Below are 14952 nucleotides of genomic sequence, written 5' to 3'. Positions count from 1 at the left end.
TCCCCCTTCGTTTTAGTCAAGAATTCTTAAAGTTTTAGATTTTACACTGAGACCTATGATGCATTTTGAGTTAGTTTTTGTATATAGTATGAGGATCAAAGTGTATTTTTTGCATACACATATGCACTTGCTTCAGTGCCATTTGTTGAAAAAATAATCAATCCTCTCTCCACCACGTTACCTTTGCAACTTTTTCAAAAATGAATTGACCATATATGTGTGGGTCTATTTCTGGATTTTGTGTTCTGTTACATTGACCTGTGTGTCTGTCTTTATGCCAATACCACACTGCCTTGATTACAATGGCTTTACTATAAATCTTGAAGTTAGGTTGTATAAATCCTTCAACTTTGTTCATTTTTTAAAAAGCTATTTTGCTATTCTTGGTATTTTGCTCTTCCATATGAATTTTAGAGTCAGAGTATCAGCTTCTACAAAAGAGACTGCTGGGATTTCAATTAAGATCTCTTTGAATCTAAAGATCAACTTGGGCATAAATGACATCCTAACATGAACACCATATGGTTCTCCATTTACTTAGGTCTTTAGTTTCTCTCAGCAATGTTCTGTAGTTTTCAGCACACAAATTTTGATATCTATTTTTAAACTTAGCTGAAGAATTTCATATTTTTGGTACTATTAAAATGGTACTTTTGATTTCAATTTCTAATTGTTCATTGAAAGTATATAGAAATACAGTTGATATTTGTATATTAATCTTCTATCCTGCAAACTTGCTAAACTCATTTATTAGTTTTAATAACTTTTTGTATATTCCAAAGGATTTTCTAAATAGGTAACGATGTCATCTGTGAATAAATACAGTTTTACTTCTCCTGTAATCTTGATTCCTTTTATTTCTTTTTCTTGTCTTGTGTCCTTGGCTAGAAACTCCAGTACAACATTAAATATATGTGGTGAGAGAGGACATTCTTCTTGCAGTCCTGAACTTAGCACAGAAATATTAATTCCTTCGTCATTGATTGTGATGTTGGTATAGTATTTTCATAGATGCCTTTTATCAGGTTAAGTAATATTCCTGCAATTTCTAGCTTGGTGAGAACTTTTATCAGTCATGGATGTTGTATTTTATCAGATGTTTTCTCTGAATCTACTGAGATGATCACATTTCCCACCTTTCTTAACTCAATTAATAGTGAATTACACTGATTTTACAATGTTAAACCAACCCTGCTTTCCAGTGAAAAACTTGATTTGGTCATGATTTATGATCCTATTGTAATATTGCTGGATTCAATTTGCTAAAATTTCATTAATTTTCAAAATTTTATATTCATGAGGTATATTAGTCTGTAATTTTCTTTGTATGTCTTTTCTGGTTATGATAGCAGAGTAATACCAGCCTCGTAAGGTGAGTTGAGTTTCAATTTTCTGAGACATTTTGTGTAGAAATGATATTATTTCTTCTGTAAGTGTATGCCAAAACTTATCAGTATAGTCATTTAGACATAGATAAAAATTATTTATGCATATATAAATTTCAAGGAAGAGAAACATTGAAACACAAAGAACTAATATGCGCAGCCAGCTTATTTGGGATTTTATGTCTAATATAAGGCCTTAAAACCTCATAGGTGGCAGATATGTGTTTTTATGTGTCAGGTTGTCCCAAAGTCATGTTTTTCCACAGAAATCTCTTGTTCTGTTCTGATTGTACAGGAGATGCATCTAGTATGCCAACTTATATCCTCTTGGCCATAACTTTGATTCCAGCCACAGCTCAGGTGGAGAGTTCCGTGAAGAAGATGTGATTCACTTTTCATTGACAGCATCTTGTATTAGCATGGACTGGGCATCTTTGCCCTCTACCTTAGTGGTTCTCCAAAGCTACCAGACACTCACAGGCACTTGTTCATCCTAACTTCATAGGCATCTTGGAAATACAGGGTTGCCCTGAGCCAACCCTTGATCAGTGAGGGTTGGGAGCTCTTGCTTCCTGTTCTTTAGATGGATTATTCTGGGAGATAACATTCTTAGTCCTGGCAGAAGTAAGACCTTTTTGTACACCTTAATAATGAATCCAGAATGAACACTTATGTAAGTTTCTTTCCCCCTTCTTTTTTTTTTTAGTCTCTGTAGTTCTTCACTCCCGCACATTGTGTTAACCCCCAAACAAATTACCTGCACTGAAGTACTTGTTTCAGTCTCTGCTTACTGGGGAACCCAAGCCAAGACAGATTGCTAATTCATTATTCTTGCCATCCAGTTAAGTGACAATGTGGTTGTGACAACCACAGGGCAATGGAGGAGTGTCCTTTATACCAATGGAAGAAAAGGTAACAAATTAGTCTTTTATTCATAGATAGTCTAGTGGCTTCTCAAAAAACTGCTACACCCGCCAGAGGAATCAGATGGGTGTGTCCCCTTTATGGCCTGATTTGAAATGGTACCAATTTTAATGCTCAGAATTAGACTCTTTTTATCCTACAATGTTCATAATTCCTTTTGCTTTGTGAGCATCTTTATTTTCTAGGCACAAGTGAGAAAAGTGAAGCTCATAAAAGCTAAGATATTTGCATCAGGCCATGTATCAAATATGCATTTTCGTTCAGATCAGACCCAGCTTCCTAGGCTCTAAAGCCCTTTCAGTCTTTTCTCCTAGACTGCACAGCCTTGACTGAATGGTGTCAGGACTTCCTCCATGGCCTCTAACTCTGGTCCCTATGCAATTAGGGGAGGCAAAATCAGCAAATCTTGGAGAATACCTGACTCCAGGAAGCATGAGGTAGTTATGAGAATCTCTGGCTCTGTTTTAATAGGGGTACAGAGAATATGAATGGCAATCAGATACTTTTACTTTCACATCTGTCAGCAAGCAAACAAGAATCATGGGAACCCTGGGGGCAGGTGTATAATTGTCAGGAATTTAGGGTGGGAAGGGGGAACATAACCACTCATGGCACAATTACATCAGATGCAGCGCCAGAAGTAAGGCAATCCACTCTTGGGCCCAAACTCAAGTGTAAACTTCATGAGGGCATTGACTACACGATCTACATCTCTTTTGTAACTATCCCTGGCATCTTAAAGAATGCTGGCACACAGCAGGTACAAAGTAAACTTTTTTGGAATGACCACATGAGTTAATTAATAATGAATCCTGTCTTCCAACTTTGGTCATGTCCCCCAGATGAACCCCACACAGGGAACCAGTCTATTATTCTTCCAATATTTGATTTTATCAGGCATCCTTTGAGCATCTCGTATGCAGAAAGCATTGTGATAGATGCCGAGGGCATTACACAGAAGTTTAAGATTTAATCTTTGCCCTCAAGGAATTTTCAGTCTAGTGAGAGAACGAGAAATAGAAACAGTTAATACGATATAAGACATGATTTTATATATATGCTAAATCTATAAAAGCATTGCTTTGGCAAAAAGGAGTAATTAGCGTGTGTGTGCGGGAGGGGGTGGGTGGGGAAGGATCACCAGCGAGATCCCAAGGCAAGGCTTGGGTGCCCGCCCCCGCCCTGACCCCCAGCTCCCACCAATGGGCCCAGCTCAGCCATCATGAAGGCAATCCTCTGCTTTAACAACCACGGGAAGCCACGGCTCTCCAAGTTCTACCAGCCCTACAGTGAAGATACACAACAGCAAATCATCAGGGAGACATTCCATTTGGTATCTAAGAGAGATGAAAATGTAATTTCCTAGAAGCAGGATTATTAATTGGAGGATCTGACAACAAACTGATTTATTGACATTATGCAACATTATATTTTGTCTTCTGGGTGGATTCTTCAGAAAGTGAACTTGGCATTTTAGATCTAATTCAAGTATTTGTGGAAACATTAGACAAGTGTTTTGAAAACATCTGTGAACTAGATTTAATTTTCCATGTAGACAAGGTTCACAATATTCTTGCAGAAATGGTGATGCGGGGAATGGTATTGGAGACCAACATGAATAAGATTGTTACACAAATTGATGCACAAAATAAACTGGAAAAATCTGAGGCTGGCTTAGTGGGAGCTCCAGCCCGTGCTGTATCAGCTGTAAAGAATATGAATCTTCCTGAGATCCCAATAAATATTAACATTGGTGATATCAGTATAAAAGTGCAAAACTGCCCTCTTTTAAATAAAAAATTTTTAAGGCCACTCCTAGGTAAAATCCAGGGGAAAAGTCATCTAAGTTTACCATGCAGTTGTTTACCAAAAATAGAGGAGAGTCTTAACTTTTGCTCTTGGATTTAAGGCAAGGTACTGTATAGAAGTTATGTAAAATCAGTATGGAAGTTCATTGTTGCTTTTCTTCCTCAGTGATTTTGAAGAAATTGAGTAGTTCCAGTGTGATTTTTCCTTTATTTTCTAAACTGCATTCCTATGGCCACCTAAGGCATGCCTCTATGTATTGGCTACTACGGTATTTTGAAAAGTGTTTGGGACATTTCTTTAAATTATGTATAACCCAAAATGTTGTTTTGTATGGATTACAAAAACAACATTCCTTAATTCTTTCTGTTATTTGTCACAATTGTTATTTAAAGAACGAAGTATGTATTGCATGAAAACATTATGACCTTTTTCTCTTAGTTTAAATAAACTCCAAGGTAACTGGACTTCTAAAGCACCGTTCTGTTTGCCTGGTATCTACTTTAGCAAAAATTTTTTTTACAACTCTCTGAGTCAATGAAGTAAATAAGAGTATATTTTATCACTGTTAAAAAATAAAAAGGAGTAATTAAATTTAGTAGGGAAGCCTCCCTCTGAGTGCTAAGATGATAATCTATATGAAGTAGGTGCTAGGTAAATTTTGCTAGTTTACTGGAAATTTGGTAATTTTCACTTAATTAGTCCTGTGATAAATGGAGGAATTTTTCCCCATGGAAAAGGTTCTGCTTAAAAAGACCAATGAAGTAAGTGCATTACACTTGTAAAGAGTATCCCATCCCTTATGTGCTGCTTTCCTGTCCCCTTGACTATTTAGTTTTGAAACTCAGACACCTGTTCCTATCAAGTCTGGAATGAGCAGCATAGATTTATGCTCTTCACTGGTGTGAAATTAAAACAGAGTCTCCTGATATTTCAACCAATTCTTTTTCTTTTTTTTTTCCAGTTGATAACAGTCAAGTGAAGAATAATGAGGTGGTCACAAAAATTACCACCTCATTAGAGATGGCAGAATGTAGACATCAGCACAGCTCTCATCTTGGACTTCCTGATACTGTGCAGACATTTGGAAAGAGATTTCAGGTAGAAATGTGAATATTTTCTGTTTCAAAGCTCAGCTCTTCAAATTTTATTTCACAACATAACACCTTTGAGTCTGCTTTGCAGGGCAGTGCTCAATGTTTCACACCCCTGGGAAACAAGAGGGTCAAGTTGTGGAGATGCAAAAGTATGCACACACACTCAGCACAGTGCAGGGAAAGCCACCAACTCAGCTTCTGTGAGCAAGATGCAGTGAGCTTTGATGGAGCTGGCCACAGGGAGCCACTAGGATGTTTTGGTAAACAACGAGGGACACTAAAAAAAAAATCAGATATTGTGGAAGGCAGTAACAAAAGAAGAGAGAAATCAAATTTTTAAAAAGTAACATTCTTTAGGGTTGTTTCTATCTATCTATCTATCTATCTATCTATCTATCTATCTATCTATCTGCCTATCTGCCATGCCTTGCGGCATGCAGGATCTTAGTTCCCCAACCAGGGATCAAACCGTGCCCCCCGCAGTGGAAGTACAGAGTCTTAACCACTGGACCACCAGGGAAGTCCCCAGGGTTGCTTCTATTTAAATAAAGTCCTGCAAAATATTCAACTTGCTTGCTCTTGAAATCAATAACAGGAAAATAGAAAACGGAGAATTGGAAGAATAAAACGAAGAAACGGGGGAATTTTGAAGACATTCTCACCCCTGACATGATGCTGGTAGGACTGAAACATGACACCAACCAGAGGGAAGACCATTTCTGACTGGCAGTCATACTTTAGCTTAAGGAAAAAATGGAACAGATTTGGTCATTTTTAAAGGGTTTGTCATTTTGGCAGAATATTTTTCCTTTTTTTGCCTTTTTTTGGGAGGGGGTGAGGGTGGGAATATTAAAATTAAAAAATATTCTTTGAGAAAGTATAAAAGAGCATTATTTCACATTTACAATAGCCTGAGAAATGCACTAATTTTTTATGTGTATTATGTTCCATGGAGAATTTCAGAAAGACCAGATTTAATTTTTTAAAATCCTAATCTGTCAAGAACCAATACATTTATAAAATACAAAATGTGCTCAAAGGTCACAGCAATGTTACATTTCTAGAAGAGTTTTTAAATGTTTACTCATTTTCAGTACTCATCTCCCCAGAGACCAACAGCAAATATTTTGCAGTCCAGCTCCAGCCCACAGTCTCTTTATAGAAGTTGAGAAAGAGAATCAAGGGTCAAGGGTTTAGTCATCTACATATTAGAGGTCAAGTGGTCTACCAGAGTGCAAAGGAGGCCACGTATGCTGGGATACCATGTAGCCTCTCATCTATTTCTGCTTTTAGTATTCCTCAAATGGCACTCAGGCATCAGTGAACTATTTGAGGCCACTTGTCTTTGTGTGGCCCCTCCTCAGATAATCAGTCTGTCAACCTTGGTGGCTTTGGCAGGTTGGGGATGGAGCTGGCTTCTTCTAGGACCTTGCTCTTCTGCATGATTGCTGGTGTGTTTCAAACGTTGCTGGAGACATGGTCTTAAAGAGTTTTCCATTGGCTGGTCCAACTAGACATGTCTAGTAGGTATTCTCATGTCGGAGGCAGTGGTTATTTACCATATTCTTTTCCTTTCTCTTCAGAAGGGGATCCATGACATAAGAAGATAATCAAGTGAGGGACGAGGCCACAAAAGGCATGGACAGATAAGAGGGCTATTCATTCGTGGAGAGTTCTAGATCCTTGTGTTTGAAAAGCACTGGCTTTGAGGAAATCCTGAAATGGGGATTGGGTAATAACTGGAGTGAAAGCTTTGTGATGAGAACTAAGTAGATGATGGCAGTGGATGACTGTGAGGTTTCATAAGTTAGTATACATAATGGCACTGGGCAAAACTCCCACCTTCCACCTACTCTGTACCTACACTAGGCAGATGTAAGAGTCTAGAGATGGACACACAGCCATGCTGCCCCATCTCTGAAGATCACTAAGCACAGTTGGTCCTTACTGCTGCCCAGTTATTCTACTACATTTACCTGTTGTTCTCTCACCACCCTACATTAACGAGATCCCCAGATGACTAGAGCTTATGACAGTCAGGAAATGACCATTTGATTGGGTTCTGCACAACACTTTCCCCCACTCTGCAAAATTCTGGAATAAAGAGTAATGGTTCCTACGTCACTAACATGCAGATAAGCTGCTTGACTTCTCCTATAGAATGTGGTCCAATTCTTTTGAGAAGAGCCTAGGTGTTTTCTTCTGGGCAGTTTACTGTCTAGCACAGCTGCTCCAAGTGCCACGTTAACCATCCATCTTATTTTCATCTCCCTTGTTTGTTTCCTCTTCCCTTCTTTGCTCCTAATACTTTTGCATATGCTACCCCAGAGCTTCCTGGAATCCATTTCTTCTGCCAACATTTCTTGGTTGAGATATCATTTGTATTGATGTCCCCAACAAGTACATTGAATAGAAAGTCTCAAACTAGGTTATATCATCATAAAATCTTAAAACACTGTTGGTAAAAGAAGAAAGTATTCTCTGGAGAAAAAAAGAAACATGCCTTAGACTAAGAATGGCACTGCGCTTCTAAAATGGCAACCCTTGAAGAAGACAGTAGAGCACTGACTCCCAAATGAGTCCTGTTAAAGGACTTAATGTAGATGTTCACAGGCAAAAAAACAAACAAAAAACCAAACCCTCAAAAGTTTGTTATATGCTTCACACCACATGTTAACAATGAACCCAAAATGAATCACAGAACTAACTATAAAACCTAAAACTATAAAAATTCTAGATGAAAACAGAGGAGAAAGTCTTTGGGACCTGGAGTTATGTGAAGAATTCTTAGTTATGACACCAAAAGCACAATCCATATATATATATATATATATTTTTTTTTTTTTACACACACACATATACACATATACATATATACATATATATATACACACACACACACACACAATTTACTTCATCAAAGTTTAAAACTTTTGCTCTGTAAACAACATTATCATGTGAATGAAAACAAAAGACAGAGCCTAGAAAAGATTTTTTGCACATCACATATCTGACCAAGGAACAGTATCTAAAATGCCTGCCGAACACTTAAAACTCACTAAGAAAAGAAACAACCCGATTACAAACTGTATAAAATATTTGAACAGACCCTTCACTAAAGAAGATATACAGATGGTAAATTCGGCCATAAATAAAATTTCAATATCATTATTCATAAGGGAAACGAAAATTAAAAATACAATGTGATACCACCAAAATGCCAAGGACCAAGAACAATGCACAATACCAAATGATAATGAGGATGTGGAACAAGTGGAACTTTCATGTGTGGCTGGTAGAAATGCAAAATGTTACAGCACTTCAGAGAAGTGTGTAGTGGTTTCTTATATATTCAAATATACACTTGCCATGTACAGAGCAACCCTCATCCTAAGTATTTATCCAAATAAAATGAAAACCTATGCTCCCACAATAGTTAATATGTGAATGCTTATTGGCTATATTCATAATTGTCCAAAATAAAAATAAACCAATGTTCTTTAGCTGGTGAAAGGATAAGCAAACTGTGGTACATCCATACAGAGGAATAGTGCTCAGTAATAGAACAAACTTGTGATACACGCAACACAAATGAATCCCAATGACATTAAACTAAGTGAGAGAAGCTAGATTCAAACTCTACATATTGTATGATTCTATTTACCTGACAAATCTATAGGAAATGTGAACACATCAGAAGTTGTCAGGAATTGAGGAGAGGGGGAGGATTTGGCTGCAAAGAGCCAGCACAGGGAATATTTGGGGACAACAGAACCATTTAGTATCTTGTCTTGTTTACACTTTTGTCAAAACTCAAAGAATTTTACACCAAAATCAATTATAGTGTATGAAAATGAAAATGGCAACACCAAAAACAGTGAAGAGAAAGATAAGAAACACCATAAACTATTTAGTTTGGTTAAAACATACAAATAGGGCCTCCCTGGTGGCGCAGTGGTTGAGGGTCCACCTGCCGGTGCAGGGGACACGGGTTCGTGCCCCGGTCCCGGAGGGTCCCACATGCCGCGGGGCAGCTGGGCCCGTGAGCCATGGCCACGGGGCCTGTGCATCCGGAGCCTGTGCTCTGCAACGGGAGAGGCCACGGCAGTGAGAGGCCCGTGTACCGCAAAAACAAAAACAAACAAAAAAAAAACATACAAATAAAAGAAAAAGGATCCGTACAATTCATAGAAAGATGGGTGCTAAAAAAATCCACACAGATATACATTCTTGTGAAATCTCATAACACTAAGAACAAACAAATTTAAGTCTGAGAAAGACAGGCAGAGAAAGAGAGAGGATATCAAACTTACAAAACAAGCAAAATTGCACTGATGGTAGATTTATAAACAACTAACATATAGCCCTATACTTGATCAATCTGTTACTCAATTGTGGTATAAAATAAAGATAATATAAGCTACAATGACAGTTCACTTTTTTAAAGTTTTTAAAAATTTTTATTTTATATTGGCACTTAAATTTTTTTTTAAATATAGTTGATTTATAATGTTGTGTTAGTTTCAGGTGTACAGCAAAGTGATTCAGTTGTACATATATATGTATATATCTTCTTTTTTAGATTCTTTTCCATTATAGGTTATTATAAGATATTGAGTATAGTTCCCTGTGCTATATAGTAGGTCCTCATTGTTTATCTATTTTACATATAGTAGTATGTATCTGTTAATCCCAAGCTCCTAATTTCCTAATTTATCCCACCCCCGCTCCCCTTTGGTAACCATAAGTTTGTTTTCTATGTCTGTGAGTCTATTTCTATTTTGTAAATGGCTACATTTCTATCATTTTTTTAAAATTCCACATATAAGCAGTATCATATGACATTTGTCTTTGTCTGACTTATTTTGCTTAGTTGGATAATCTCTAGGGTCATCCACGTTGCTGCAAGTGGCATTATTTCATTCTTTTTTATGGCTGAGTAATATTCCATTGTGTATATATACCACATCTTATTTATCCATTCCTCTGTCAATGGACATTTAGGTTATTTTCATGTCTTGGCTATTGTAAACAGTGCTGCTATGAACATTGGGGTGCATGTATCTTTTCAAATTATAGTTTTCTCCAGATCTATGCCCAGAAGTGGGATCTCTGGATAATATGGTAACTCTTTTTCTAGTTTTTTAAGGAATCTCCCTACTGTTCACTCTTGATGTCCCCTTTCTGAGGAAATTTCTTGAGGTTGTCCTCCACAAAACAAGGGTAAAGATCAAGGAAGAGAAACACTGCAATTGTGTTAGGAATGCAGTGAAACAAACATTGGAATGACTTGCTTGTAAAAAGCCTAGAAAGAAATTGGTTCAAATTAGATCCCTAAGACAATGAACTCCAAGGATATCTTTTAAAAGAATGGGATACATTCCAATTAACAGATGAAATAATAGGTAACTGGATATTCTTAGTGTTATATTGAAGAATGCATATATTTATTCTCTCAGCCATAAAAATGTAGGGAAAATGAAAAATTCTAAAAAAAAATAAAAGAACTATACTAAAAGGCCATGGTGAATTTATGAAACAAAATAAAATAAGGCATGATTTCAGGCAACTTAAGAAGTATATAAAAAGTACATTTGTTTGGGATTTAAGCAGCATTCTTCTCAAGAGGTCATGGGCATGTGACATTGGACATGAAGAGATTAAAATGGTACCCTAGACCAGAGTGTTCTTTCTTGGGCAGTAGTTACATAGCTGTCATTACATGCTATTTACTGAGTTTCAAGAATCAACTTACACAATATATAACTATATATATAACTATATATATATATAACTATATATAACTATATGTAACTATATATATATAACTATATATATGTATACCATTGGTATTTCCTTTGTAAAGATAAAGCTATACCTGACAGAATTTAGAAGGTGGATGTAAGGAAGGTGAGGAGAGCTAGTACCTTCAACTGAAGGAAAGACTGTCTGAAATTAATGGATCAAGATTGCAAAATCAAGCAATGACTGAATTAAAATAGAGGCATACATTAGAAATAGTGTGGTTCGATTCCAAACCACCACAATAAAGCAAATATCATAAGAATGAAAATGTTTGAAATATTGTGAGAATTACTAAAACATGACATAGACCCACAGTGAGCAAATACGGTTGAAAAATGGCACAAATAGACTTGCTCGAAGCAGTGCTGCCACAACCATCATTTTGTAAAAAACACAGTACATGTGAAGTGCAAGAAAGTGAAGCCCAATAAAACAAGGAATGCCTGTAAAAATATAACTAATAAAATTGAGAATATTATGAGACAGCTAGATGGGGGTATTGGAATTTTAACTAACTCTTACTCATTTGTAGGAGAATCAAAATTTTGTTTAATAAATCAAGAAATGTTTTTATATTATTAATAGTTACAGGTAGAACCACTAGAAGAGACACTAGAAGAAATTTACAAAATGCTTGCTTGTCAGTAGCAGGATTGGAAATGGTGGGGAATGAGATGAAATGTTATAAATTCTTTAATACTATTTAATTTTATACCATGTAAATGGGCTAGTTTGGAAAAATCAAACAATAAGCAAAATTTGGAATGAATTGTAAGTAAAAATGACATAGGAAGTAATTATAAAGGTAGGAAAGATGACTGTAAGCAAACATGACTCCCTCATTTCCAAAATACCTGGAGAAAATAGATATGATCTAATAGTGAGAAACTCTTCAATGAACTAATATTCAATGGGGATGAAACGTTCTAACATTAGTACAGTAACAAATTATTCTGAATTGACAGAACAAAGCTTCTAAAGAAGCAAAATGAGTTTCAAAGCAGGCTTTCTGTTGAGCTCAGATTTTGAAAATTACAATTTTAAATGCTATGAAGTGAAGCACATGAACCAAGGATCTATGAAAGCATGGTCCAGACTCCATTTTCATGATTTTAGTATAAGGGAAACAGAAAAATTGGAATAAGACCAAAGATGGCCTAAGCACAATCATTTAGGTAGATGGCATAATGTTACCAAACTACTTGTCTTATTTTCAGTGTCCTTTCTGTCGTTACTAATATTTTTAATCAAAGAGAAAGGTCTGCAACACAGAAAAGTTTTTAAAACTTTATTAAGTGAGAGCTGAAGTCTAATGAAGATGAGATACAGTAAGTCATTCTTAGATACTTAAAATGTGTTAAAGTAAAATATGCTGAGGGAACTTTCAGATACAATTGAAGAAATATTGTCAGTAACCTTTGTTTTAAAAAAAATCCTGGATATAGAGAGAAGTGCTGGGTGACTTTAGATTTACCAATGTCACCATAGTATTTTTTCAAAAGGGGATAAAAAAAAGTTGTGATATTAAATATTGCCAAATTTCACATCGGTCCCCAGGAAAATTCTACAAAGGACTATGAAAAAGATGATTTAATACATCACTTAAGAAGTTGATCATCAATATAAACAAATATACAGGCATAAGGCATAAATTTTCATGGACTAATATGTAATAAGATAGGATTATTGACTAGATCAAAAGAAACTTACAAGTACTGGGAAAGTATCTTAATTTTCAGTAATTCATGTAAGTACTGTAGGGGAGGAAAACTTTTCTTCTTTCCTTCTAGGTTCTTTGGCTGGTCTAATAACTAAGTTGACATAAGACAGATTAGCAGGAGAAAAACAAATTTAATTTTGTATATACAGAATCTATAAAATGAGACTAAAAAAAATGACCCAAGCAGGCAGCTTTTATACCTTTTAAACAAGGAAAAAATAAATCTGTGAGGTATTGACAAGTAAAAGGCGTTTGAGCTTGGGGTACCAAGTTAGTGAAGAAGTTACAACGTGTTTTTATACAACTTTCTTGGCCCTAAATTCCCTATCTCTGGTGAGAAGAATGCCTTCTACCTCCTGGTATAGGGAGGATACCCTTCCCGTGGGAGATTTATTTCATGCTTCCAGGGAGGGGCAAAGGAAGTCAGCATGTCCATCTTGCACTGGTTGTTTCTTAAGTAACTTTAAAATAATCAATGGAATATTACTCAGCCATAAAAAAAGAACAAAATAATGCCATTTGCAGCAATGTGGGTGGACCTAGACATTTTCATACTAAGTAAGTCAGACAAAGACAAATATCATATAACATCACTCATATGTGGAATCTAATTTTTAAAAAGATGATACGAATGAACTTATTTACAAAAGAGAAACAGACTTACAGATATCAAAAAGAAGCTTATGGTTACCAAAGGAGAAATGTGGCAGGGAGGGATAAATCAGGAGCTTGGGATTAACATATACACGCTACTAAATATAAGATAGATCATTAACAAGGACCTACGGTATAGCACAGGGAGCTCTATTCAATATTCTGTGATAACCTACATGAGGAAAGAATCTGAAAAAGAATGAATATATGTATATGCATAACTGAGTCACTTTACTGTGCAGTTGAAACTAACAAAACATTGTAAATCAACTATACTCCAATAAAATTTTAAAAATAAAGAATAAAAAATAATCAACATGTCAAAGTGGCTTCTTTTGGGGTGGCATAGTCTGCTCCCCTTCAGTACATCACTCATAGCCTGTGGACAAGATTGAAAACTGTGGCCTATATTATAGTCCGATTAGTTGAAATCATATTTAACTGAACAATATTATCCAGAAAATTGTTGATGAATGCAACTGATCAGTCACTGAAGATGACAGGCAGAAAACTCTATAGTTACATAGAATACGGTTCTCCCATGTCCTTTTTACAACTGGATTTTGTCACTGCACTGAATAAAGAAGCCAAGCTGGTTAAGTCTCCAAAGCCACAATGCTGTTAGGATAGGCGCTGCATCAGAGGACCGATGAACTACTCATAAAGTCCTGGCATGCTCAGACAATGAGCTACAACAACATGAAACTTAATAGGAATAAATCTTAGGGCCTCTTGTTAGAATGCTTTTTTTTTTTTAATTTTAAAAAATCACTTGAGTAAGCAGATGGGGAAATTTTACTGACAGTTTATTTTTTAAGAATGACAAGCTTAATAGCAGCTCAATGTGAAGCCAAAGTAGGCATGCCAAGCCTAAAATTTAATGTAAGATAAAATTTCATTAGCAGACATAATAGCTCTTTGATCTGGGGAATTGAGCCTTTTAGTATTTATAGCTTATCTCAGTCAATGGCTGAAGGGTTAAAATTCAATCTGCTAGTTATATTTCGAGTTGACTGATAAGAAAATGGAATATGTCCAGAGTAGGACAAGCAGAATGATACAGAAACTAGAATCCATACTACATAAGAAAAAGTTGAAAACACAGCGACCAGTTAGCCAAGAAGGTAGAGAATTTGTTCATCTTGTATTTTCCATTGCTAATAAAGTTGTCAGTAAATGCTCATGGAAAGATTAAATATGTTGTGTATAATACAAAGGCATATACAGGAGCGATTACATTCCTCTAAGACAAAGAGGTCTTTTTTACATATAAATATGTCACATACAAATGGGCTTTTGCTCCTTGCCTTGCATTGAGATCTACCCTTTTGTTATACCTCAAACATTATTTCCTTTGTTTGGGCACTTAAAAGTGAGTCAAACTTTACAAAGAAGCATGGTTTTTATAAACAATCTCACCAAGTAAACTTTCTGGAAAGTGATATCATGAACAAACAGTTGAAGCCTTGTCCACACAATATTATTCAGAATTAACTTATCAGATTGGCCTTTAACTAAAATAAAGGCACTTGTCTGGGACTTGAATGTTCATGATGTTGTT

General features: G+C 35.9%; 1 pseudogene across 1 annotated transcript in view; it reads left to right on the top strand.

Moving 5' to 3' along the window:
- Nucleotides 1–3531: 3531 nt before the first annotated feature.
- Nucleotides 3532–14952, top strand: part of LOC309815153 (AP-3 complex subunit sigma-1-like) — a 61863-nt pseudogene continuing 50442 nt past the window's right edge. The window contains exons 1-2 of the transcript in view: nucleotides 3532–4128; nucleotides 5080–5216. The product of the transcript in view is annotated as an AP-3 complex subunit sigma-1-like (transcript). The remainder of the gene's footprint in view (nucleotides 4129–5079; nucleotides 5217–14952) is intronic.

Source organism: Mesoplodon mirus (genome assembly GCF_964341445.2).
Source record: "Mesoplodon mirus genome assembly, chromosome: 13".
Lineage (NCBI taxonomy): Eukaryota > Metazoa > Chordata > Mammalia > Artiodactyla > Ziphiidae > Mesoplodon > Mesoplodon mirus.
Note: the sequence above shows the minus strand (reverse complement) of the source record. Positions and strands in the feature narration are given on the sequence as shown.